The sequence below is a fragment of the Furipterus horrens genome, unplaced genomic scaffold (genome assembly GCF_987537825.1).
Source record: "Furipterus horrens unplaced genomic scaffold, mFurHor1.1.pri manual_scaffold_8, whole genome shotgun sequence".
Lineage (NCBI taxonomy): Eukaryota > Metazoa > Chordata > Mammalia > Chiroptera > Furipteridae > Furipterus > Furipterus horrens.
Genome location: NW_028327178.1, coordinates 50,846,988 through 50,874,965, shown reverse-complemented (window position 1 = coordinate 50,874,965; position 27,978 = coordinate 50,846,988). Strand labels below are relative to the sequence as shown.

The following is a 27,978-nucleotide window of genomic DNA, read 5'->3' as shown; positions in this document are numbered from 1 at the left end:
TAGAGTACTCATACACTGCTGATGGCAATAATATTGGGATAACCTCTTTGGAAAGAAATTTAGCAAAGCCATTAAAATAAAAGTGAAAAGCCCTGGCAGGTACCTCAGTTGATTTGAGCACTGTCCGGATGCACTAAAGGTAGTGGGTTTGAACCCCAGTCAGGCCATACATAAAAATCAACAAATAAGACTTCCGGCCAAGACGGAGGCCTAGACAGACATGCTGTGTCTCCCTCCACACTAAGAAGGAATACGACTACCTCAAAAACAGAGAAAACCAGAAGTTATAGAAATTCAAGCTACATGGAAGTCCAACAAACAAAGATATAAAGAAGAAATACTCATCCAGACAGGTAGGAAGAGTGGAGCAGGGGAGAGAGGATGAGGTGTGGTAGCAGCAGCATCAGTGGCAGCAGGCCAGTGGAAAGCACAGTCACATGTTTTAAAAAGTCAGGAGAGACACCTGGGGAGCACTCCTGGCAAGAGACCAGACTGCGCAGCTTACGGTTCCAGCGCCAGGGAAAATAAAGCCACTGCAAACCAGAGAGGGTTGGGATGGAGGAAGAAACTGCCAGTCTCTCAGCAGAGTCCACTTGCTTAAAGGGTCCCCCCAGTCCTAGAATGTCCGCAGCCCAACCCACTCTGGGACAGCGGCAAAGACAACAGCTAGAGGGGTGCCAGTCCCATACGGGAGCAGGAGACGTGCCTGGAAAAGGGGCGAGTGCTGAGCAAGCAGCCTTGTGGCCTCTCAGACCCCTCCTCCACATACAGGTCCACAACGTGGTGAAATGGGTCACCCTGTACTGATGAATACCTAAGGCTCTGCACCTTACAACGTAACAGGTGGGACAGCTCTGCGTTAAGACACAAAGGCAAACAAACACAGAAGCTTGTTGAGTTGAGGAGACAGAGAAATATGGCCCAAAAGAGGGAACAGATCAAGGTTCCAGTAAAAGAACTAAGCGACGAGGATATCGCCAACCTAACAGACACAGAGTTCAAAACACTGGTGATAAAGATGCTCACAGACTTGACAGATATGTTTAAGTATGGCAAACGCATAAGGGAAGAAGTGAAGGCTATGCTAAATGAAATGAAGAAAAATCCACACAAAACCAATAAGGAAGGGAAGGAAACCGGGGTTCAAAACAATGACTTAGAACATAAGGAAGAAAAAAAAACAGCCAGTACAGAATGAGGAAACGAATTGAAAAAATGAGGAGAGGCTTAGGAACCTTTGGGACAACTTTAAACATGCCAACATCTGAATCATAGGGGTGCCAGAAAGAGAAGAGGAAGAGCAAGAAATCGAAAGCTTATGTGAAGAAATAATGAAGGAAAGGTTCCCAAATTTGGTGAAGGAAATAGGCATACAAATCCAGGAAGCACAGAGAGTCCCAAAGAAGCTAGAGCTAAAGAGGCCCACAGCAAGACACTTCATAATTAAAATGTCAAAGGTTCAAGATAGAGAGAATCTTAAAAGCAAGAGAAAAGCAGAGAGTTACCTACAAAGGGGTGCCTATAAGACTATCAGCTGCTTTCTCAAAAGAAACTTTGCAGGCAAGAAGGGACTGGCAAGCAGTATTCAATGTGATGAAAAGCAAAGACCTAGAACCAAAAATCCTCTATCGTGCAAAGCTATCATTTAGAATGGAAGGTGAGATAAAGTGCTTCCCAGACAAGGTAAAACTAAAGGAGTTCATCATCACTAAGTCATTATTATATGAAATGTTAAAGGGAGTTATTTAAGAAAAAGATTATCAAAACTATGAACATTAAAATTACAACAAACTCACAACTATCAACAACTGAATCTAGAAAATAAAAACAAGATCCAACTAAGCAAACCAGAATAAGAACAGAATCATAGGTACAGGGATCATCTGGACAGTTATCAGCTGGGAGGGGGAAGGGGAAGAAATGGGGAAATGGTGCAGGGATTAAGAAGCATAATTGGTTGGTACAAAATAGACAGGGGCAAGTTAAGAATAATATAGGAAAGGGTGAAGCCAAAGAACTTAAATGCACGACCCATGGACATGAACTAAGGGGGGTGGGACTGCTGGAGTCAAGGGGGGTACTGGGCGGAGGGGAGCAAAGGGAAAAGAAAGGGGGATTACTGTAACAACATAATCAATAAAATATACTTTAAAAAAAAGAATCAACCAATGACTGCATCAGTAAGTGGAACAACAAATCCACGTTTCTCTTTCTCCCTAAAATAAAAAAATAAATAAATAAGATATTACACCAATACATCCACAAAAATGTTACTTGTCTGCCCAAAACACTGGGGGAAAAAACCTATATCTCTAATCCTTAACCTAAAACACTGTTATTTGTTTATCCACTTGCTTATCTGACATCGTCACAGGAATGTCTAATAGGCATATAAACCAAAATAAGACCGAAGAGAATTCTTGATTTTTCCTTTCAAACCTTCTTCTCCACACCCATCCATTGATCTTCTCCATTTCAATAAATTTCACCATTATCCACCCTCACTTAAGCCAAAAATTCAGAAATGTTGACTCCATCTCTGAAACATATCCCAAATTAAATTCATGTCTTTCCACTTGAATTGCAACCCATCTCAAACCACCGTATCACTTGAACAGTCTGCTACTACTACTACTACTATTACTACACACACACACACACACACACACACACACACAAACACACACACAATCTTCCTGCTACTATTCTTATCCAACTCCTGCCTTCCTCCTACTCTCGTATACCCTTCCTCTTACATACCTTCTACTAAAGAGAACAGTCAAAATGATCTCTTAAAAATCAGTCAAGGTCAGGTGACTCAGCTGACTGGAGCATCGTTCTATGCACCAAAAGGTTGTGGGTTCAATTCCCAGTCAGGGCACGTACCTAGGCTGCATATTTGATCCCTGGTGGTGTGTATGGGAAGTAACCTATCAATGTTTCTCTCTCACATTGATGTCTGTCTCTCTCTGTCTCTCAATCTTCCATCAATAAACATATCCTCTGGTGAGGATTAAAAAAAGAACTAAAAATCAGATGATACCCCCCCCACACACAAAAATTAAATAAAACAATGGTATTGCTGTCTTGCTTAATTTTTTATTGGTTTCTCAATGAACTCAAATAAAGTCTAAACTCAAACTAAACCATCTGTATTATATGAAGCAGAATTAATGGAACATACATATGAAGAGTTTCTTAGAGCATTTAAAATCCTCAAAGATTGATAATATGCAGTAGGAGTAAACAAAACCAAGGAAAAATAAGAGTATGAAAGCATAATGATTGAAATAAAGAACTCTTCAAATTAGATAAATAATGGAACGGAAAAGCCAAAGAACAACTTAGTGACCTAGAAAATCAGGTAGAGGATAGTTGCAGAAGACATGATACAGATACAAAAAGGAAAATATCAAAGTTAAGAGATAAGGAGAAGTAGTTAAGAGACAGAATCCATATAACAGAATCCCAAGGGAAAAACAAAAACAAAAATCAAAAAATGAAGAAAACAAAATATATGAAAAAATAACCAATAATTTTCCAGAACTGGAAAAAGATAAAAGATATCAAAGTGTCTCGAATAAATCTTGGCAAACCACAGACTTTCAATAAATATTTGTTGAAGGAATAAATATGATTCCAAGTACCTAATGTGACAAAAAGGGAACAATACCCAGACACATTATAAACTGTAAAAGGCAAAGAAAAAAATTCAAAATCTTCTAGAGGAACTGTAGGTCACACACAGAGGAAAAAAAAAAATCAAACTGACACCAGAACTTCCAAAAGGCAACATGAGAGACAAGAAAACAATGTAGTATATCTTCAAAATGTTTAAGAATTTCAAACCAAAGATCTTTAATAAAAATAAGCTATCATTTAAAAGTGAGGGTTAACTAAAGATACTTTCAGGCAAAAGAAAGGCTTTAAAATGTTTACATATTAACACCGTTTGAAAATTGCTTTTAAATAGGTACTTAAGAATTGAAATAGTTTTGGTCAAGATGATGACATACCATATTTTTCACTCCATAAGATGCACTTCTTTTTCCCTCAGAAGTGGGGGGAAAATGTCTGTGTGTCTTATGGAGCAAATTTTGTGTCACAGACCATGATGTGTATTACCTGACCTGTCAGCAGTGGCAACAGCTGTTAGAAGAGGAAGCGGTGGGCTCACGCAAAACCCCTGGGGACACTCAAATGTCCCACTTTACTGCTGAATCTCAGAGTGTCTGGTCAGTATGAAGACAGTGAAGAAAGTGATATCAGTGATTGTGACCAACTGAGCTTCATAAATTCTGACACTAGCGATGATGAGTTCTTGGGGTTCCCAGAAAACTGACAGTGATGATGGTTCTTAATACCGCTGTTGACTGCTGTTCACATTACATGGTTGAAATATTATTGTTATATTTTATTAAACATTTTAGTACACCATTCGGTTCAGAGTATCTTTTTTCTTGTTTTCCTCCTCTAAACCTAGATGCGTCTTATGGTCAGGTGCATCATATAATACAAAAAATACTGTAAGTAAACACAGTACTTGAAGCCTCCCACAACCACATCAAAATTACAACTAAATTACAAAAGAGCCATCATTCAGAATGCCTAAAATCTAGCTGAACAGAAGTTCTAAAACTAAGGATATAAAGAAACCGCCATGTCAAGACTGGTAGGAGGAGCAGAGATGCAGAACAGGCTGGTCCCATACCTGGGCTGCAGAGGTCCCCCTAAGGAGCAAGGCGTCCCAACCTCACATCAGAACCCTCAGCCCAGGGTTCCAGTCCCGGGAAAAGAAGTTCCCATAACTTCTGGGTGTAAAAACCAGCAGAGGCTGTGGCTGAATGGGACAAACTGATCCTAGACACCTAGGCATTCCTCTTAAGGGGCCAGAGCACTAAGTTACTCAGACTCACTTGCTCCGAGCTTCAGTGCTGGGTATGTGGCTCGAAAAGCACGATGTAGGGAGAGGAATTGAATTGTATGACTGTAGGATGAGGTCTCGAGGGGCAGCTTTCTCTGAAACAAGTGCTGGCAGAGGCCACTGATCCTTTGTTGAGCCTGAAGGCAAGTGCCATGTCTGAGTCTCCATCAATCTGGCTAACACTATTCACTGCACCCTGGTGATTCCCTGAGACCTTGCTGGCCCAAATATAAGTCCACCCAAGCTGCTTCCAGTAGCTTTTCCATAAAAGACCTGTCCTGGCTCAAGCTGCAGACTAAAATCACTCAAACAAGCAGTATCTGAACTCTGGATACCCCATGCCTCCTGCTAAGTGGCCACTGGCCTAGCACTTGTAGCAGTCAGCCTCAGTTTGCAGCTTGGCATCTCCGGGGCACCTTCAAAACCAGCAAGAATAGCAGCCATCTGCAGATCACTCTGTAGCTTATTTCAAATAGCCCTGGGGCAGGGCACATGTGGTGGTTAACCTTGCATCTCCCAGAGGGCCACAGAGCCAGTGCACCAGGTGGACAGCTTCAGACCTTGCTGGATTATAACCCAATCACCTTTATGAGCAACACACTAAAGGGGCAGACTTGGCGCATATCACAGAACAACTGAAGTGCGTCCTGCTCCATGAGGTCAGCACCTGCACAGCAGCTCCTCTGCTGTAATCGCAGCCTACCTGTCTGGGATCAGTCCCTCCCAGTGACGTGCCAACAGCAATAAAGGCACAACTACAAAAGGACAGTGCACAGAGCCCACACAGGGGTGCACCTGTAACCCCCTGGTCAATGACCAGGGAGGCTGTGTCACTGGGCCCCTACAAGACACCTACTACATAAGGCCACTCTACCAAGTCCAGGAGATGTAGTAGCTGTACCTAATACACAGAAGAAACACAAGAGAAGCAGCCAAAATGAGGAGACTAAGAAACATGTTCCAAATGAAAGAACAAAATAAAACTCCAGGAAAAGAACTAAATGGAATGAATGCAAGCAATCTACTAGATAAGAGTTCAAAACAATGGTGTAAGAATGCTCAAGAAATTTAGTGAGAACTTCAATAGCTTAAAAAAAGACGTAGAAAACATTAAAAAAGAGCAAGAGAGACATGAAGAATACACTAAATGAAGAATAAACTACAGGGAATAGATGAAGCAGAGAATCAAATCAGCAATCTGGAATATAAGAAAGCAGAAAACATACAATCACCAAGAATTTGAAAACATAATGACAGAAAACTTTTCTAACTTTGTGACGGAAATAGGACATACAAGTTCAGGAAGCTCAGACAGTCCCCAACAAGGTGAATCCAAAGAGGCCCTCATCAAGACACTTCATAATTAAAATGCCAAGATTCAAGACCAAGAGACAATCTTAAAAGCGGCAAGAGAAAAGCAGTTAGTTACCTAAAAGAGCTCCCAAAAGATTTTTAGCTGATTTCCCAACAGAAACTTTGCAGGCCAGAAGAGACTGGCAAGAAATATTCAAAGTGATGAAAAGCAAGGACCTTCACAACCAAGATTATTCTAGCCAGGAAAGCTATCATTTAGAATTGAAGGACTGATAAACGAGTTCCCCAAGCAAGAAAAAACTGAAGGAGTTCATCAACACCAAACAAGTATTACAAAAAATGTTAAAGTGACTTCAAAAAGATTAAAAATATGAATAAAATGGTAATAACTGCATATCTATCATCAGTTACTTTTAAGTTTTATTTATTTTTAGAGAGAGAAAGGGGGAATGAGAGAGGGAGAGGACAGAGGGAAGGAGCCAGGAGAGGGAGAGAGAGGAGGCAGAGAGAGGGAGAGAGGGAGGGAGAAGAGAGGGAGAGAGAAAGGGAGGGAGAGACAAGGGGAGAGGGAGGAAGAGAGAGGGATTTGTTGTTCCACTTACCAATGCATTCACTGATTGATTCTTGTATGTGTCCTGACTGGGTATCAAACTTGCACCCTTGGCACATGGGGATAATGCTTAAACCAATGGAGCTACCTGGCCAGGAACAACAATTACTTTAAATATAGATGGATTAAATGCTCCAGTCAAAAAACATAGAGTGACTGAATGGATAACAAAACAAGACTGTTACATATGATGTCTACTAGAGACTTCAGATGAAAAGACACACAGACTGAAAGTAAAAGCATGGAAAAAAGATTTCATGAAAATGGAAAGAAAACGAAACAAAAGCTGGGGTAACAATATTTAAATCAAACAAAACACTTAAAAAAAAAAGAGGCTATAATAAGAGACAAAGGACTTATCAATTCAACTTCTGGGTATACATCCAAAGAAACCCAAAACACTAAATTGAAAAACCATATATATCCATGTTTATTGTGGCATTACTTACAATAGCACCCTGGCTGGTTTGGCTCAGTGGATTGAGCGTCGGCCTGCGAGCTAAGTGTCGCTGGTTCGATCTTCCAGTCAGGGCACATCAGAGAAGGAAAACTCTGACTCCAAAAAACCTCCGCTGCCTTGCGGCATACCTCTTCAGGGGAAAGGCTAAGGGAGTAAACCCCGACAGAAAATCCGGAGCCGGAGCCCCTAAGGCGGTTCGACGTTGTAGTCAACACCGGCAACTCCTGCGGCGCACCTGAAGCCAAGCTGTATTGACTCCGTCTTTCCCTTGGACCCTTCAGCTGCGAAGAGAGGGGGGGTCTGCTGCATGGGCAACAGCAGACCCTCCATATCACCCTGCCCAGGCTCTGTAGCTTCAGCTTCACTGGAGAGGACACTCCAGCGTCATCGCAAGATGTCGATTCAACACGGGAGGAGACAGATACCGTGTCACTCCCGAGTCGGACTGCACAGCCATTCTCGGCGGTGCAGATAGACTCTTAAGAAGCTACACCATCGTCTCTCGAGACGGACGGCTGCCGACGACGACGACTTACAATAGCAAAGATGTGGAAGCAACCTAAGTGTCTATCAACAGATGAGTGGGTAAATAAGAAGCAATGGATATGTACAATGGAATATGACTCAGACATAAAAAAAAAAAGAAATCTTGCCATGTGCAACAAAATGGATGGACCTACATGGTATTGTGCTGAATGAAATAAGTCCGAGAAAAACAAAGGCCAGATGATTTCATTTATATGTAGAATCTAATAAATAAATAAGCAGAACAGGAACAGATTCATAGATACAGAGAACATCTTGACTTGCCATATGGGAGAGAATTTAGGGGTTCGATGAAAAGGTGAAGGGGTTTAGAAGTACAAATTGAGAGTCACAGAATAGTCATGAGAATGTACAGCACAGTCGATAATACTGTAATAACTATATATGGTGTCAGATGGGTTCTAAGTTTGTTGTGGTGATAACTTCATAAGTTAATATAATATTTTACGTCAACTGCAATTTAAAAGTAAAAAGAGAAAAAAGAAATCTGTGAGGACAACATGTAATATATGGGAGTAAGGGTGAATGATTAACCTAATAAAAAATATATAATACTAAAATAAAAAGAATAGACACTTGAGAAACACCCCTAACAATCCAGAACTAACATTCTACAGAACACCAACATGCCTTCTGGAAAACTGAGGGTTAAGGGGGTGCGGTGAAGAAGGCCTGAGATAAATGAGAAAGTGATTAAGGTATTTACTTTCTTTGGAGCAATACACACACACACACACACACACACACGTATACATATATACATACATATATATACAAGTTCTGTCCGGAAAAAAGTCCAACCATTGTTAATACAATTAGAATGGTTTGCGCAACATCAATGTAACCTGGCAGCCTAGGAAAGTGAACAGGAATGTACATGCATGACCAATGACGACTTCACTATACTAGTCAGTGCGGGTGGTAGACGCTGTTGAGCAAGCATGTGTGGCCATCACATTCAAACTGACTTAGCGAATAGAGCAACAAATCTACATCAAATTTTGCACTAAGCTTGAACATTCCAACCTGGAAATTATTCGGATGATTCAGAAGGCCTTTGGGGATGATGCAATGAATGCAGTGCAAATAGAAGTGTGGCACAAATGCTTCAAAGATGGTTGAGAACCTGTAGAAAGTGATCCATGTTCTGGAAGTCCTGCAACAAGCAGAATACCTGACAATGTTTTAAACATGTACAGGCTGCAATGAACAAAGATCGGCGAATTACAGTGCAAGAACTAGAAGCTGATCTGGGGGTTCCAAAAACTACTCTGTCCAAGATTTTGACACAGAATCTTGTCATGAAACATATCATGGCAAAATTCGTTCCAATGCTTCTGCTACCAGAGCAGAAGGAACATCGTGCTGCGGTTGCTAATGACTTGATTCAAAGTGCTACCAATGAACCAAATTTCCTCAAGAAGGTCATAACTGGACATGAATAAGGGGGTCTACAGCTATGATCTGGAAACAAAGACCCAGTCATCCCAATGGAAATCACCTGGTTCTCTACACCCAAAGAAGGTGCAGCAAAGTTGCAGCAAGATCAAGACCATGTTAACTTTTTTTTTGTTTTTTTTTTAAGATTTAATTTATTTTTAGAGGGGAAGGGAGGGAAAGAAATATCAATATGTGGTTGTCTCTCGTGCACCTGCAATGGGGGACTTGGCCCGCAACCCAGGCATGTGCCCTGACTGGGAATCAAACTGGCAACGCTTTGGTTCACAGGTCAGCGCTTAATCCACTGAGCCACATCAGCCACAGTTTAACTGTTTTTTGATTGGGAAGGTGTAGTCCATCACGAGTATGCCTCTCCCAGCCAAACAATTAATAAGGAGTACTACCTCAATGTTCTTTGTAGGTTGAGAGATGCAATATGACAAAAAAGGCCCCAGCTATGGGCAACTGGTGATTTCGTTTCGTTTCGTTTCGGCAACCGTCCGTCTCGAGAGACGATGGTGTAGCTTCTCAAGAGTCTATCTGCACCGCCGAGAATGGCTGTGCAGTCCGACTTGGGAGTGACACGGTATCTGTCTCCTCCTGTGTTGAATCGACATCTTGCGATGATGCTGGAGTGTCCTCTCCAGTGAAGCTGAAGCTACAGAGCCTGGGCAGGGTGATATGGAGGGTCTGCTGTTGCCCATGCAGCAGATCCCCCCTCTCTTCGCAGCTGAAGGGTCCAAGGGAAAGACGGAGTCAATACAGCTTGGCTTCAGGTGCGCCGCAGGAGTTGCCGGTGTTGACTACAACGTCAAACCGCCTTAGGGACTCCGGCTCCGGATTTTCTGTCGGGGTTTACTCCCTTAGCCTTTCCCCTGAAGAGGTATGCCGCAAGGCAGCGGAGGTTTTTTGGAATCAGAGTTTTCCTTCTCTGATGTGCCCTGACTGGAAGATCGAACCAGCGACACTTAGCTCGCAGGCCGACGCTCAATCCACTGAGCCAAACCAGCCAGGGTTAACTGGTGATTAACAGCTTCATTATGACAATGCACCCACTCACACATCACGTCTCGCGCCGAGTTTTTTGGCAAAACATCAAATCACCCAGGTGACTCAGCCCCTTTACAACTCAGATTTGGCACCCTGTGACTCCTGGCTTTTCCCAAAACTAAAATTACCTTTGAAAAGGAAGAGATTTCAGACCATTGATGAGATACAAGAAATCACAATGGGGCAGCTGATGGCAACTGGGAGAACAGTGTGAGGTCCCAAGGTGCCTACTTTGAAGGGGACTGAGGTATCATTGTCGTAGGTACAATGTATCTTGTATCTTCTTCAATGTCTTTATTTTTCATAGAGCATGGCTGGACACTTTCTGGACAGACCTCATGTGTATACACACCCATATATACATAAATATGTACACACACACATATTTAAGATTAAGAAACTGACTATGGAAAATAAATAAGATAGTAAACAGAGCGTAAATAATTTCCAATATACATGTTATCACAATAAATGAAAATGGACTGAGGTCATCAATCAAAATATGAGAGTCTCTTCAGCTGGATAAAAATAATCATCAGTGACATACTTTGTAAAAGAGAGCGCAGAAAGATACTAAAAGGTTGAAAATAAAAGGTTAGGGAGAAGTTATATTAGGAAATATAAATGCAAGTTGGTAGATGAACTCTTTTTTTTTTTTTTTTTTAAGGCCCTATTCATGAATCATTCAGATTCTTCCTGCTCTGGGCTCAGCTCTCTGCTGATTCCAGTACAGTACTGCATGAAAGTTCACACGATAAGGAGTATCTGTCTATTTTCCTTTTAGGACTTCAATTTGTTTTCTATTATGACCTGGTTTTTCTTACCTAAAATGGCACATGCAGGTTCAACTTTGCTTTGAAGCTCAGCTGTGTATTTTTAAAATGTTTTATTTTTACCTAGCATTTCTACATATTTGAAAAAAGGAGCTCACCCAGTCTGCCATTTTGTCCAGCAAGTCCCTAAAACATGTACTCTAGGTTAAATATGAATGAAAACAAAGGCCAAGTTAATTTCTTCATCTGTTATGAAATGATAAGCCTCAACTGTTAAGGCTATGAGAACTAAAATGATGTCTTAGGATAGTTCTTGGTGCATATAAAAAAGAAATTTTAAAAAATTCAAATGCTGCCCAATGAACTTATCAATTTTACATTCTACTTAAAGAAAATAAAGGCTGAACCATAAGGACAGAGTGGGAATTCTTAACATTTTTCCTATTCCAGCTTTCACTGGGCTGCAGCTGCTGTGGGAGTAAAGATGCTTCCTCCAAAATTATTGAGACTACAGGCAACTAGTAGAGGATCAAATACCAGCAACAAAATTCAATTATCCTGAAGTCATTCAGTTAGGAAAGTGACCATTACTTTCTCTGTGATTTGAGCTGGGGACCTGGAGTCCATTATTCTATTCTGATATCTACCACTAACATTTTGGTTGACCTTCATCATTTCTCAGTATTTTCATTTCTTCTTAAAAGTAAAGTTAGGCTAGAGGATGTTAAAGATCTCTTATCCTTCTAAGTCTGATTCCAGAATAAGAGGTTTAGAAAAATTTCACTCCAGATTCTTTCTTTCTATGAATGCAAAATGATAGCTTAAATTATTAAACAATTGTGACATCTTATTACTGTTTCCCCCAGGCAAAAAATAATAAAACCATTAGGATAAAGAATAAATCCTAGTTAAACAAAGAGCAAACAGCTTAATTTCCTCATATTTTACTTTTTTCCCAATTCTCCCACAAGGGTGTTTTTATTGATTTTAGAGGAAGAGAGAAAGACAAATACCAATCAGTTACCTTCCATTCATGCCCCACTCGGTAACTGAATCTGCAACCTTTTGGTTCACAGCACAATGTTCCAACCAACTGAGATACCCAGGCAGGGTTCCTCATATTTTAAAGTGGTTTTACAAAATAATGAAGAGGCCCTGGTGCGATAACTCAGTTGGTTGGAGCATTGTCTTGATGTGCTAGGATTGTGGGTTCAATACCCAGTCACTGTACATACAGGAGTCAACTAATGAATGCATAAATGAGTGGAGCAACAAAATCGATGTTTCTCTCAGTCTCAAATCAGTAAAAAAATAAAATGGAAAAGGCTTCAAAATAAATGGCCTTGTTTCTGGGATATTAACTACTTAAACCATTCAAGTGAGAATTAAGACTATGAAAGGGATTGTGCCTTCTTTATTATACCTTCCCAAGTAAGTAATGATTGATTTCACCACAATGGTTTGGTCATAACATTTTCCCTTAAGAATACAATGGTTCTAATTCCAGACCAAGGAATTATTGGGCTGGCCAAAAAGTCAGTTTAGCTTTTTCCATAAAACAAAAGACACATTTTTAATTTTCACCAATAACTTTATTGATTTGGATATTTTGAGGATGTCGGCTACCTCCCGCATGGTATAACATTTTCAATTAAGTCTCGATTTGATTGCTATCAACTTCAATTGGTCTACCTGACCGTGGAGCATGTCCAGACAGAAATCTCCAGCACGAAACTTCCCAAACCACTTTTGACACGTTTGATCCATCACAACACCTTCTCCATACACCACCAAATCTTTTTTTTCATTTCAGTTGTTTTTATCTTTCTTGAAATAATAAAGTATAATGTGCCAAAAATGTTGCATATTTTCTTCCATCTTCAATATTAAAATGGCTGCACAAAAATTCACCAATTTTGATGTTTTTTTAAAAATGCACACTGGTATGACAGCTGTCACAATACAATCTAACTAAATTGTTTCCAATGAAGTTAAAGACAACTAAGCACTACTAGAGCCATCTTACAGGAAAAAAAAAAATTGGCCAAACCAACAGTATCATAAAATCACAAATTTAACCAACAGCATGCCAAAGATGAAGACAAACATCCACATCCTTTACATACACTGTCCTCAACAAATGTCCTTAAAAGTCCATAAGGAATGCTTACAGTTTATTTTCTACACCCCTATGTCAACTTTTATAATGAACATGTATAATCTTCAAATAAAAAGTTAAAAAATAATAATCAGTTGACTTATACTTGATTTGCTCTGGAGGACTACAATTCTCTGGGTAAAACCCAAGGGGAAAGAATAGTAAGATGGCAGGTGAAAAACTGCTTCAGATGGAGATAAAGCAAAAGAGTTAAAAAGGTGTTTTATGTTTTTTAACCTAGCCACCAGAACAGAAAAGGAAACAAATATTCATTCAGGACAAAAAGTCAATCCAGTAAAGATAGGCGGCACTTTGGGTTGGTGCTGCTAAATACATCTTCTAGGAATCTGAGCATGGCAGATAATTCAAGACTATACAAAATAAAAACATTAAAAATCGTCAAGTTGGTTTGGTTATGTGAGCATATCATATCACCTTCAAAATTCCAAAAAAGTAAAGTAAAATAGAGAAAGAGGTAAATAGCCCAATTGCTTGAAATATAAACTACCACTATCTAATAATTCTAGCCAAATCTAAGGCAAAATTTATTAGGAGGAATTCGGCAAACACCTGAGCTCTTTTAATTCTTTCTAATAAACTCTTCAGGCTTCAGTTTCTTCATTTTTAAATGAAGTCCAGCCCTGGCTGGTGTAGCTCAGTGTATTGAGCCCCGGCTTGAGAAAAGAAAGGTTGCCAGTTCGAATTCTCGTCAGGGCACATACCTGGCTTGTGGGCCAGGTCCCCAGCTGGGGGCATGTGAGGGGCAACAGATGGATGTATCTCTCACACATTAATGTTCCTTTCCCTCGCTTTCTCCTCCCCTTCACCCCTCTCTAAAAGTAAATAAATAAAATCTTTAAAAAAAAGCAGTATCTGAAAAAAATATTGGAAAGTAAAGTGAGGGCCATTTCGGCTCTAAAATTCACAATTCTTTATCTCTTCCTCTCTTTCATCAATATAGATATATTATCAAATAAGCACTGGTCTAGAAAAACTGATTCTAACTTCAAAAAAATTATTTAATTATGGGTATTTCCTTTAGGTATCATACCCAAGTTAACATTTACTAAGCATCTATATGCCAAGCAATACTACTAAAGATAAACAAGACATAATTCTAGCCTAAAGGGAATTTACAGTTTATAAGAAGCAAAAGACAAATTAATTCCTATATGGAATAATAAATGTTACAGAAAAATGATAGTACTAGCACAAAGGGATTACCCAACTTGGGTGCTGTATATAAGGGGTAGGAGTGGGGAATTTCATGAAGACGTTAATACTGAAACAGTTTTAAAGATGATTATGAGGCAGGTAGACATAGATGGAACAGGTATAGATGGGGCTGCAGAGGAAAAAGCACAACCACAAGTGTGGACACACAAACTGCACAAGAAAGCAGGTCACACTGAAGAGATAACAAAAAATTGAAAAACAGTACAGTAGAAAACGAGGCTAAAAATAGCAGCAAGGAGTCACATCATGGAGCACCCTGTCACTGTGTTGACATCATGGAGCACCCCTGTCACTGTGTTGTTTGATCTTTAGGACAAAAAGCAATTTAAGGCTTTCTAAAAAGGTAGTAACATAATTCAAGTAGAAAGATGCCCTTGTTGAAACTTTGAAAAGCAGACTAAAGAGGAACTAGATGAAAGACAAGACGACTACTTAAAGTATAATGACCAGACTTTGAGGTAGAGAGAAATAGCAAGTAAGCAAGGAGGCTAGAATAACACCCAAGTTTCTGGCTCCAGAAACAAGAAAAAAATGCTCTGGAAATAATTTAAAAGAAGCAGTTGGCATTTAGTTGTTGTATTTATCTTCTAATAGTAATAACTAAACAATACCTCAAATTTTTAAAAAATAAAATTCTCGTAACTTCATTAGATAGTGTTAACAAGAGATGAGCAGTCAAAAGGTTGTTTTTTGGACATTGTCGAACAACTGGAACATAAACGATCACATTTTAACAATACATTTAGAGTTTTAAAAGAAAGTAATAACAGGAAGTTGTTTGCAGTGATCTATCTGCCCTCAGTATTTAATATATACCTATATCTATATTTACTTTTAGAATTGTTAAGGCAGGTATATAAAATACTCATCTGCAATTGGGACAGTTGGCATTAAGTGTCTTCTAAGGTTCTATGATTCTAAAAATGAGTTGCTGAATTTACTGACCTTCTAGTTCTATGGGGTTCTACACCGTGCAACTTTTATAGACCAGTAGAGGGCTGCAACAGCTCATAGAAAATGGTTAGGCAGCTTTACTTGCATCTCTGGCATTGGGAGCTGAAAAGTTACCGATGCTGAAAGGAGAAATCTAAATGCCACTAGATTTGCACTAAGCTGTCAACAGATTCTAAAAGGGGTTAGGAGTAATCTCCCAAATCCTGAAAACTAGAAACAGCCATAATTAAGTATTTTACCATCAGCTCCTTTCTCTTCTTCCAAAATGGTCAAGTGTATGGAGGCCAAATAAAATCTCGCTAATATAGGGTAATTAGGAGAAAAGGTCAGTCAAAATGAGTTTGCCTTTCTCCACTTCCTTTCAGACCCACTGATCCACAAACTGCTGCTACCAGACTAATCTTCCTAAAATAATTATTTCATTAGGTTACTCTTACATCTATAATAATTTATCAATTCTGTTCTGCATTATGCAGTGTTAGTCTGACTTTACAATGCCTAGACATTAAGTCAGACTGCTCTTAGTGCTATATACAATATACACAGTTAAAATGAAAAGGTCATTGTGGTAAACTCTGAAGAAACAAACAAACTTACATAGGTTTAGAGAAAGGGAAAAGCCACTGTTGGTAAAAAGTTCATGCAGAGAGGGAGATGGGAATTCCCCTGGAGGAGTTAGGAAATAATAGATCAAGGAAAGGTACCGTATTTTTTCCCACTATACGACGCACCTGACCATAAGATGCATCTAGGTTTAGAGGAGGAAAACAAGAAAAAAAAAATTCTGAACCAAATGGTTCACTAAAATATTTAATAAAATGTAACAATAATATTTCATCCATGTAAAGTGAATAGCAGTCAACAGCGGTATTAAGAACCATCATCACTGTCAGTTTTCTGGGAACCCCAAGAACTCATCATCACTAGTGTCAAAATTTATGAAGCTCAGTTGCTCACAATCACTGATATCACTTTCTTTGCTATCTTCATACTGACCAGATGTCCTGAGATTCGGTAGTAAAGTGGGACATTTGAGTGTCCCCAGGGGTTTCGCGTGGGCCCACCGCTTCCTCTTTTAACAGCTGTTGCCACTGCTGACAGGTCAGGTAATACACATCATGGTTTGTGATGCAATATTCGCCCATAAGATCCACAGACATTTTCCCCCACTTTTGGGGGAAAAAAGTGCATCTTACGGAGGGAAAAATACGGTATATAGGGGGCTTCAGTTAAATTTGTAATTTTTCTTCTTATCCTCACCAGAGGACATTTTTTCATTTGGGATGGGGAGGAGGGAGAGAGGGAGAAAGAGACGAACACATTGGTTCTCATCCACATCCCTACCCAGGATGGAACCCAAAACTTGGGTATGTGCCCTGACCCGGAATCGAACCCACAAACCTTTCAGTCTACAGGGCGACACCCCACCTAACTGAGCCACAGTGGCCAGGGCTGAATTTGTAATGCTTAATTCTTAACTAGTGATAGGTACACCCAGGTGCTCATTTTGCTATTTTCTATACCCTTTTAAATTATCTGAAATATTTCAAAATAAAAAAAGTTTTTGATTTTGTATCTTTGCGCCCTCTCTGGCCTTTAGAGACAAATAGCTGACCTTTTCAACATATCATACCTCAGGTGCCATTCTAAGTACTACTCACAGTTTAATGCCAAATAATGCCCTAATTCACTTTTACTGCTTTCATTAAGAAATGATCGGCACATACTTTAGCCTTAGATTGCTTACATAATTAGGTGTGGTTTTAATACTGGCACATGAAAATATAAAAGATTTGGGATAAAGGTCACAACATAAAAAACCAGAATAGTGTATCATAACCACAGCTTTTGCAATATAAGTCCATGTTCCAGAAAGTCAACTTTATCTATGTCCAAAATCTCTCTTTTTTAAAGATTTTATTTATTTTTAGGGGGAAGGGAGGGAGAAAGAGAGGTAGAGAAACATCAATGTGTGGTTGCCTCTCGCACCCTAGCTAGGGGACCTGGCCTGCAACCCAGGCACATGTCCTGACTGGGAATCAAACCGGCAATTCTTCGGTTTGCAGTCCAGCGCTCAATCCATTGAGCAACACCAGCCATGGCTATGCCCAAACTCTTAAGTTATAGGTAGCTGAAATCATTCCCCTATGACAGAGTAATGATAATGTATTACTTCTAATCTGTACACCATACCATACTATTCCCATCCAGACCTAACAATAAGGTAGGGCTATAACACTGCTTCACTTATAGTCCAAATTGTAGCTTCCATATGACTTCACACCAGGGTTGAACTCTTTGGGCTTTATTTAAGTCCTGATCTGCTACCTCACCTTTTCAGTATCCCACTCACCTTCCAACATAAACCTACCTACTATAGTACACACAAGAATTCAGGATAACTGCATATGTCAGGGCATTTAAAAGAAAACACGCTCTAAACTGGCTGAGAGTAGCAGTATGTATCATCAGTAGCTCTTTTGGCCAGGGCAAATTAGAATTATAAACTGTTTATTGCCAAAGTATGCTGAGGAAATAAAAGAGAAATATGGTAATAAGGGACCAGTACCAAGTAAATTCACTGTATTCTAATAGCTGTGAGAAAGAAACCAGTAAGACAAGAGTGGTACTGTGAAAACTCCAACCCCAATGAGAAAGAATACTTGCGTTATTTGGTTTTACGTTTAGAATAAAACATGTCCTAATATAAAATCACATGAATGTTATTAACTGGAAAAAAGAGGCAAATTCCAGTGATGGTACCAATATTAAACAGCTTTATCTATTAAAGGAAATATACTATACAAAATAATGCCTAAAAATGTAAGTTTGGGACTATTTAAGAATGGAATAGTTCTGCATCAAAAATTGAACTTAAATTTCCAAGTCAGTGATTCTTGGTCTTTTTTAGACAGACCTGTTTCAAAGCCTGAAAGCTATAGGTCCTTTCTCCTGAATAAAGATTTACTAAAGAATTTGCAATATAATTTCACAATTTTATCTACAGAACCTCTCCCTAATTATGGATCTCTAAGTAATTATCTCTTTCCACTAAATTATTAAGTTCCATATTAAGAAGATATTGTCTTCTTCAAATATGTGCTTAGCATTGGGACCTGATATACCTTAAAACCTAAGGACCTTTTCAATGATCTCCTTGCCACCCAATTGAATTCCATACAACTTATAAAATTATTTTCTTTAAAAAATGGTATTACATCATTCCCCATTTTGTAAATTCATATTTATTAAGCCCTTTATCCTAATTATTATAGCCCCTCTCATCTGCTACCCATCTTTTCTCCCTTACTACCAGTTCATCCTCTTATGTCAGTCAGATCATTCTCCTTTCATTGACATAATCGGTCATTCAATAAACATACACAGACCTTTTATAGTGTGATGGAATTGGAGTGCAACACTGAACAAGGGAGACACAATACATGTCCTTGCAGGGCTTACCATGTTCCTTTCTAAACCAACTAGAAATTTGAATAATTAAAGAATAATATTGCTGTCTTATTTAACATATCTATGTTTTGTTCAATGAGTGGAAACCTCTAAAAAGAGTCTATAACATTGTCTTTGCTTATATTTTCCCAAACGCCTGTCTCAAAAAATGCTAAATGGAGTGCTGTTCATTGAAGCATTTATTTAAAATTTGTTAACTAATTATGCAACATTTAAGATCTTCTTTATTATATTCATAATACTTATCCACTGTGGCAAAACTCGAAAATTCAGAAGTAAAAAGATAAAAATTCCAGTTACTTTCAAATTCAACATCTAGAGATAAATGCATCGCACTGTCAGACTGGATCATTCAAGAGTTTTCACTCCTTGTAAAAATCCATAATACAAAAAAATTATTTTCCTCCCAAAGGCTCAAAGTAATCTTTCATTTTACCCTGCCCTTTTCTCTATATCATCAACTTCTTTGAAGGTATAGTTCTGTAAGTAAGCAATACAGTCACTGATTTAAATTGCTTCCCATCTGTAAAACGGAAATAAAATAAACCTCATAAGGTCACCCTGTGCGGTTCCTTTCCATAGAACTCCTTTTATTTGTCCCACACAAAAAAGTATCCAGAAGGGGAGGTAGGAAAAGTGTGAACAGTGTTTATTATGTAATTTTAACAGTAAACATATATTACTTTTATAATTTAAAAACCCTAAAATGTTTTAAAAAATTGTTTCAATTCTTGATTGCTACTTCTAGAAATTGAGTAGAAACTAAGAAAAACAGCCAAAGGATATCAAGAGTCAATTCACAGAAGAGAAAGTGCAAATAATTATTTCCCCATATATTAGCTAATGACCCACATTCATACCAAAAGTAAAGATAAAAGCCTTAAAGTGTAAAATACAAGTAATATAATTTAAATTTAATAACACAAATTTAAATTGTTAACCAACAACAAATAGGTATGGATTTATTTTCACTGGGTGTTTGCAAAGCAAGAGAGCACTAGCGCCTTAAAGAGGAAGGAGTCATGAAGAGGTAAAAAAAAAGGAAAGGAAGAATGAGTAAGTCAATTTGCTGTCAAATATTCCTGTTTACTTTCAATAACATGAGGATAAACAGAAACTTAATAAAGAAGTATTATTTGTCCTATTCAACGGCAGCTTAAAGAGAATACTCATCTTCATTCTTGTGATGTTTTTATGAATCCTGGAAGAAAGAGGTAATTTCTGAGGGTTGAATAACCACTATTGGGTGATCAACTGAACTATAAGTCTATTAATAAATTGGGTTGATCTTAAGAAAAAAATTTCTCTCAAAATAATACATTTATATAACACTTAAAATTTCAAGTTAGTTCTTATATAATCGTATCTATAGTTGGAAATATAATAGTGAAAACTTTTTGAAATATTTTCATAACTAGGTATGTAAGATATCTACTGTCACATTAAAATAACATATATAAACAGATCTAACAGTACCTAGTGTAAAAAGCTCAATAAAAGTCCTTTTCCTTGATTACCAAGTAACTTCCAAATAGTCAAAATTAAATTCTGGTAATAAGGACTGATTTTAACTCAGAAATTGCAAGGCTTTAGAATAGAACTTCAAAATACAAGCTAAGCCTTTATTCCTAGTTTTAATATTTTTGTGCAAATTATGACAGAAAACATTTTGTAAAATTTTAATTTTCTATTATCTTTAACACCATTAATCTTCACCATTAATTAGTAATGTCATGTAAAGAAATGTTTTTAGTGTTTACTTCTAACCTGCTTAAGCTTCAGGACCAGAAAAGAATAAAAAGAAAGCTGGGTACAATGTGGAAGAAAGAATAAAAGTACATGTATTTCTTTCCTCTTTTAGGTTTGCTAATGCTTCTTTCATGAATGAATTTCAAAAGTCTAGCATTACTCCTTAACATGTATCTTATCCATGGTTCAATATCATCAGATTAGCCAACAATTTACTGACCTCAGAATAGTTGAGAAATTCAGAGAAAACTGAAGGTAAAAGTACTTCATGAACTACAAAGCACCATAATTTTAAATATACTGTACTACTACTACCTTATCCTGAGTCAATATAGCTAATTCTAGGAAGAGCCACACATGCATAGTTTTTGTTTTCTATTTGACGTGAGAATGCAGGCAAAACTCCTCTGTAGGAGGAAGAACAAACTGAAATCTGAGAAGCTACAAAGGTATCACAACTCTTTCAAGCAATAAGGTAGTATTTATCATTAATATTTGTGATATTTTCCCCAATTATGGCCCAAATACAAACTGATAACCAGAAAAGTAACTACATATTTTGAAGCAATTTTAGTGTAGATAAACAAATGTTAAAGAGATTGCCAAAGATAACAAAATTTTTAAATGCCAAAGAAAAATAAGTTATTTCTACATTATAACTTGTGGCTTCATAATTTACCTTTTTTACTTACATCAATTTGGAAGCTTTTCTGTGTTTAAACTTAATTTTCTAAAAACTTAAGTTTGAATTTCTTAAAATTTTGGAAGGTCTCACTAATTTAAAAAAATGTAATCTTAGATGCTATTTTCTAATTTGGACAAGCTCAAATTTATTATTGCTGAATCTATTCCTTTATAAAAGTCCTAAATGAATTTGGTGAATTATCTTTCTCTTTAGGCACTGTGATTAAAGTATGTTTCTTTAGAATGATGATATCAATATTAAAGTGAAGTTAGAACAACCTTTTATAAAGTTAACTGTAGTCCTTCAGTAGATGTTGAGAATAATTTGCTTCTAACAAAAAACAAGAATGAAAAAACACACCAAGAACAACTGTATCAAGACCTCATAGGCTTGCTGGTCTATCTGCCATGATTTTAATAAGGTATTTATTTTTCTTTTCTTTTTGATTTCTTGACCAAGAAAGTGGAAGGCAGAATAGCTGATCCCCATGAACTCCGAAATGTAAGGAACACTGCCTTAAACTTTTCAAAATCAGCTAACTTTTAGAGGCAGAACACAGAGAAGCAAATAAGAATGGGACAACAATCTGTCACTTTTTGAGGTCTGTGAATATCTACACATCACATAAATATGTTCAAAGCCTCATTTTCCTTAGCCATATATTAGAATAATAATAGTATCTGTTTTACAAGGTTGTTATAAAAATTATTTGAAATGTTAAAACTTTGAACACAGATGTTACATAGATATTCAAAATGCTCAACACGTTTATCATAAACTTCAGTTTCAAGTTTACAAATAATCTGTGTAATACTAAAATACTGACATATGGTTCCTAGTATTACCAATTTAGAGCACTAGAAGAAAAGGTCTTTAAACATAACAGCATAAGCCAAAAAACATAAACTGTCTTAATATTTCTATGTATTTTAGATCTACAAGATAACCTTAACATGAATTATTCAATGCTGAGTTTATAAAGAAAAATTATCTCCTGTTATTGCCATATCTGGAAACTAGTAACAGACAAAATAACACTGCAACTAAGATACTTTCACTATTACTTTTTAAAAAACCACTGTTAAACGGATTATACATGCATGAATGTATAGAAGATTGTTTCCAAATGCTGTATGAAGAAACTTCATATTCTCTCCAGAGGAAGTCAGGCTCTAACAACTGCAATTTTTTAAATGTTCCATAAGAGGCTTTATTAAGATTAGAACTAAGTGGGGATCAGAAAATGTATCTACAGGGAGTTATAATCTGTAAAACAGCAGGTGCTGAAAACGAAGCTAAGGCTAAGCAAAAACCAAGGGATCCTGACATGTTGTTACACAGTAAGAACTGTATTTATTTTAAAAACAATATTACACTTGTCTTGGCTGGGTAGCTCAGTTTGTTGGAGCATCCACCCATACACCAAAAGGTTGCGGGTTTGATCCCTAGTCAGACGTATGGGAGGCAACAAATCGATGCTTCTCTCTCAAGTTGATGTCCCCTCCCCTCTTCTCTCTATAAAATCAATAAACACATCCTTGGGTGAGGATTAAAAATAATATCACCACATTTCATAAGTATAAAAGTTTACAGTATACAATGATCTGTCCATATGTAATCACATTTGTTCCTTCCAACAACTCTGTAAATTACGTAAGATAATTATTTTTTGTAGATTAAGAAGGCAAAGTTCTGAAAGTTAAGTGATTTGTTAAAACCACAGTTAGGAAGTGACAAATCAAGAATTTAAACCCAGGCCTTCCACTTAGATTTTAATGTTCTTTTCACTACTTCTTAAAGAAAGGCAAATTAGTATCTTCACAGCAAGAAATCTCTAGCCCCAAACCACAGACTGCTTTAACTAGTAGTGCTAACAACATTAAGTCATTTCACCTTACTAGGCCTTTATTTTCTCATCTGTAAAATGAGGGAAATGGATTAGAAAATTTGAGGTCCCTGCCAGTGCTAAGGATAAATCTTCAAGACTGTACTCTGTACACAGTAAGGTATTTTACAAAGACATGTTGGTGTTAGTTTTAGCAACAAGTTCCAAGTCATAAAGTAGTGTAAATAGCTCTTAAGCAACCTACTACAATTACTGGACAAATTCTTCATGCTTATCATAGATGTTTCTTCAATGTTATCAAGTTTATGTACAGAAAACAGTCTAAACCTCTTATGGACTATTACAGAAATAATTAATCTCACTAATAATTCTCTCTTTAGACTGAAATGACGCTCTTAAAACATAAAAATGGTTTAAGTAAAATTTAACTGCTATCAACTAATACCAAGAAATTTAATATTTTTTACTATTATTCTTCTTATTCTTTAGAATAAAAGTCTGTTTTCCAATGAAGTGTTTTCTAAATATCCCCACTAACTACCATTTCTCCAATCCACCTCAAAAGAATCAGTCACATTTTCAACCAATTCTGTAGAAAAAAAAAGTAACATAAAAGTATCTTGATAAAAAAAGGCCTTCCTTTTGAATTCATTCCATTGGACACTTATCTCCAAAATAAATAAATAAATAAATAAAAATCAAGCTTTTGACCCCCTTTCTGATCTTAAAGAACTAAAAGCAGAGACTGCACAACATATATTCACCTAAGTTCTTTCCTTATCTGAATATGTTCTACTTCTCTACTCTTCCTCAAATATTCTTCATGGAATACACACCTAGAGATATCCACCTTCCCAGCTCTCCTTGTTCATAAAACCATTCTAGCAACAACTACAGGAACTACAGAGATTAAGAACATTAAAGGAATCCTGCTTTTTTTTTTTTTTTACTTTTCCTTCCATGAATACCACTTAACTTAGTTTTCAATTCCTTTTAACACCTTGTCTATCCCTAAAATAGAACACATAACTTGAATAGTTAAGCTTGACCTTAGTAAAACCATATGCAGATCTTAGAAATTTAGTTAGTGTTTATGTCAACTACAAAAGAGCTTTAAGTAGTAAAACCTTTCTCCTCTTTCCTATAATCTCCTGGGGAAACATTTGAAATCTTTAAATTTTTATGCGTTTAGCCCAAATTAACGACTTTTCCCAACATTAGTTAACACAGCGACTTGATCTTACACAGTCGGCCCTATTTCATTTTGTTTTTAAGCCACTTAGCACCAATAGAACCTATGTTCTGTCACTTCTTAACTAATCTCCAGGAAAGCCTTTGTTTAATGACTGAAGAAACTGAAACAGATCAGTGCCCAAGATTTATAACAGCCTACTTGAGCATATGTTTCATAAATAGTCAATTTACTTAAAAATAACTACTTTATTAGTTCGTCTTCCTTTATAATTTACATAAACCGTGTTTAAAATAAAAAAAGAATACATGATTGAGAACACAGTTTTATTCCAATTTAAGGATTAGAGATAGTAACTCCAAAGCGTTACAAGTCGCTGGATCTGCAACTCATTTCACCCGCAGGTGCCCAGAGGAAATGACAACCTCGATGACTACACTGCTTAAAATGTTTCCTACGGTTTCACCTGGTGTAACAGTGTTAACTTCCCATCTTGACCTGTTTCTGCTTCTTACTGTCATTATTAAAACAGCTGCCTGCTGCACTTCGGTAACCTCTTTGTACAACCATTTATTCAACGCTTTGAGATCCTCCAGAATACGTCACACCATATTACATCTCAAAATAAGATCTAAGAACCTTACGTGCTCTAAAAGTCTAAGAACACCATCCGAATAGGCACTCACAGAACGACGAAGAGAACCGACTGCCCAGTGCGTCAATGACAGATTACACTGGTGTTTAAAACAGGACTGCAGCGTATTCGCTCTCATTTCCCCTGACACTATTGAAGTGGCAATTTTCCTTTTCTCTTTCATCCACCTCTCCTCCAAACCCCGATACCTCCGATGTTTCCTACTGGAGCGGCCGTGGTTGGCAGGAGGGCTGGCACGCGCGCTCGGCGGACTGGGCGCGTTCCCACCCCGGCCCCTCCCTGCTCCGCCGGTTCCGGCGGCAAGCCGCCGGCGCCCTCTCGGGCTGCGCACACTCGCACGCACACGCTCCTCCCGGCCCCGCCATGTTCCGAGAGGCGGGGGCGGCAGCCCAACCCCGGGAACTAGGAGTGGCGGCAGGGGGCGCCCAGCTGAGGCCCCGCCCCACGTGGCGCCCCTAGCCCCTCAGGCAGCTGCCAGCTTCTCCCCGGCCCCTCGGCACTCCTGAAGAGGAGGCGGCGGGCGGGGTGGACCCGCGTCTGGGCCACTAACGGCCTGTCATCGTCAGCCCGGCAGCTCCACAGGCCGGGGAAGGCTGCCTGGTTCGAAGAGGAACGCGGTGGGCAAGGCGCGTCCCTTACCTTGTTCTGCGGAGGACGGACCGGGAGCAGCACAGACCCGAGGGGTCTCCTCCCCGGCGCCAGGGACTGGGCTCGAAACCGCGCCCCTTCTTCCTCCTCGCCTTGTCGCCACGCCCCCCTCACCCTCACAGACTGGAGGCACTGTCCACGCAGGAAGCTTTAGCCTCTGAACCGGAGCCTAGGTGTTGCCGTCACTGTCGTTGTCTTCGCCGCCGCTGTAACCGCCACTAACGCCGCCGCCGAGGACGGGCTTAAAAACATCTCCAGTCTCGGTCTGTCTCTCACCACAGCCTCCTCGCTCTTAGGGCAGCATCGCCCGGCGATTGGCTTTGGTGAGGGCACGTGACTCCGAGAGCACGGGACACGCGGCGTGACTGCCCCGCCCCTTCCGCCAGCCCCTCCCGCCAGTCCCTCCCCACTACTCCGCCTCTCTGAAAGCTCTTTGCCGGCCAAGGGGCGGGGAAGTCGGAATGTACCAAGTGAGTGGCAGAGGTGGGGGAGGTGGAGTCCGGAACTGCTACGTGCCTGCTTGTCCTTCTCTAGCGCACCTGGTTGTCACTGCTTCCCTGCCGCTGTTACCAGCCATAGAAGGGAGAAGGAATCAAAGAGTGAGCAAGGAAGCAGCGCAGGCATCGCTGATGCTGCTTGGCCAGCGGGATCTGCTGTAGCTTTTTTGTGGCGACTAGGTCAATGGATAGGACTGTAAACTTCTGGAAATGGCGGCGACGTCGATGGAAAGTAGACTCTGCACTGGGTATAGCGTTATTTTTGCAGGGAGCGGGTGGACGAATTTCTGGGCTCGATGCTGTGAGCTCGGTTTGTGGCAAAGGTGGGGTGTTTACCGCTATACTCGTACCTACAGGCGGCTGGCTCTGGTGCGTCCGGACAGGCGGGGAGCTGCAAACAACCCTTGCCTGAGCCGCACTGCGCCTGCGTGGGCACCTGTGCTGTAGTCTGCGGGGCACCGATGCTTGCCGGTAGCACGGCGAGGCGGCTACATGCGCACTTTCATCTGCGGCAGGTGGGTCCGCAATGCCGGTCCGAGTTAACAGGAACGTGCACTTGAGGCAGGGACAGCACAGGTTCTCCTATTTACATCTTCCAATGACGTTTTAAGAGAAATTTAAGTGCATTTTTTCCACATCCAAGTTGGTATATAAGAGGGAACTTGGCAGGTACCGGATGAGAGTGCATAAGGAAAATTTTCATTGTCCCAGCAGCTGGTACTGACTTCCTTCTGGACACTTTTTTATTTACATTGCGGTTAATCTGCTACAATGTATACATGCTTTTAACACCAAAGGAGTTACATAATCGGAGGGAAACCATTTTACCCTTGACTTCCTTTTGTATACTACATGGAGGTTTAATCCTCGAAATTTGTGCATTCCTTATTTAACCACCAAAAGGATTATAATTGGGGTGAAACCACCTGCCTCATCATTAATAATGGACTATGCTACAGCACCCACTTGTGACTTAATGAGTGCAGTCACAAATTTCTTTTTCACCAGAGATTAAAATCTGAAACTTGATAGAGAAAGCTTAAAACCATGAATTACTACATAAAGCATAAATCTGCATTAAATAACAGTATTTTTTCCTTTCCTAGTTCCCTATTTTCCTACTCCAAAACATGGATCTAATATTAAGAGAGCACCTTGTGGCTACAGGTGGAAAACTATTAAATTTGGATATTTATGGCATGAAATACAAAGAAAAAATTTACTAGAACTTTAACTCTGACATTGTAAGTCATTAGTTGGTTCTCATTTAAGTCACTGTCATAGAGGTCAACCAGTATTGATGGCAATGACAATTGCTATTTCTATAGCACTAAGTACCAAGCTCCAAAACTGAAAGGCACTAATCTTGAATTTGCTGAAATGAACTAACTGTAATTTATGGCAACAGCTGTATGTTCTACTTTATTAAAATCACTGAATACATGAAAGACAGGCAACCATGATCCAAGGTACTGTGTTGACTGCTCAAAAGGACACTACCTATAAAAGTTATTTGTAGAAATCAAGTTGCAAAAAAAATTTATAATGTTCTCATTAAAATTATATGTGGCAAATAATAAATCAGCACCGTTTGTTATTTGAAAGGTCCAAAAGAAACTTACAAAGGCAAGAGGAGCTCATTTTCCTTTTCAGTGTGAAACCAGAAATATAAATCAATAAATTATTAATTATAAATAGAGGTCTCAAAAGAAGCCTGAAGAAAACTAGTTTATATCCACAAGCAAGTTGATTAGGAAGCTGCTAGCAAGG

The 27,978-nt window shown here is 38.8% G+C and overlaps 1 protein-coding gene across 3 annotated transcripts in view; it reads right to left on the bottom strand.

Annotated features, from left to right (window-relative positions):
* Positions 1-26,024, bottom strand: part of ANKRD12 (ankyrin repeat domain 12) — a 140,647-nt gene extending 114,623 nt beyond the window's left edge. For all 3 annotated transcript variants that reach the window (XM_090285805.1, XM_090285806.1, XM_090285807.1), the window contains exon 1: positions 25,703-26,024. The gene's annotated coding sequence lies outside the window, so the exon portion shown is untranslated. The remainder of the gene's footprint in view (positions 1-25,702) is intronic.
* Between the last annotated feature and the right edge of the window lie 1,954 nt (positions 26,025-27,978).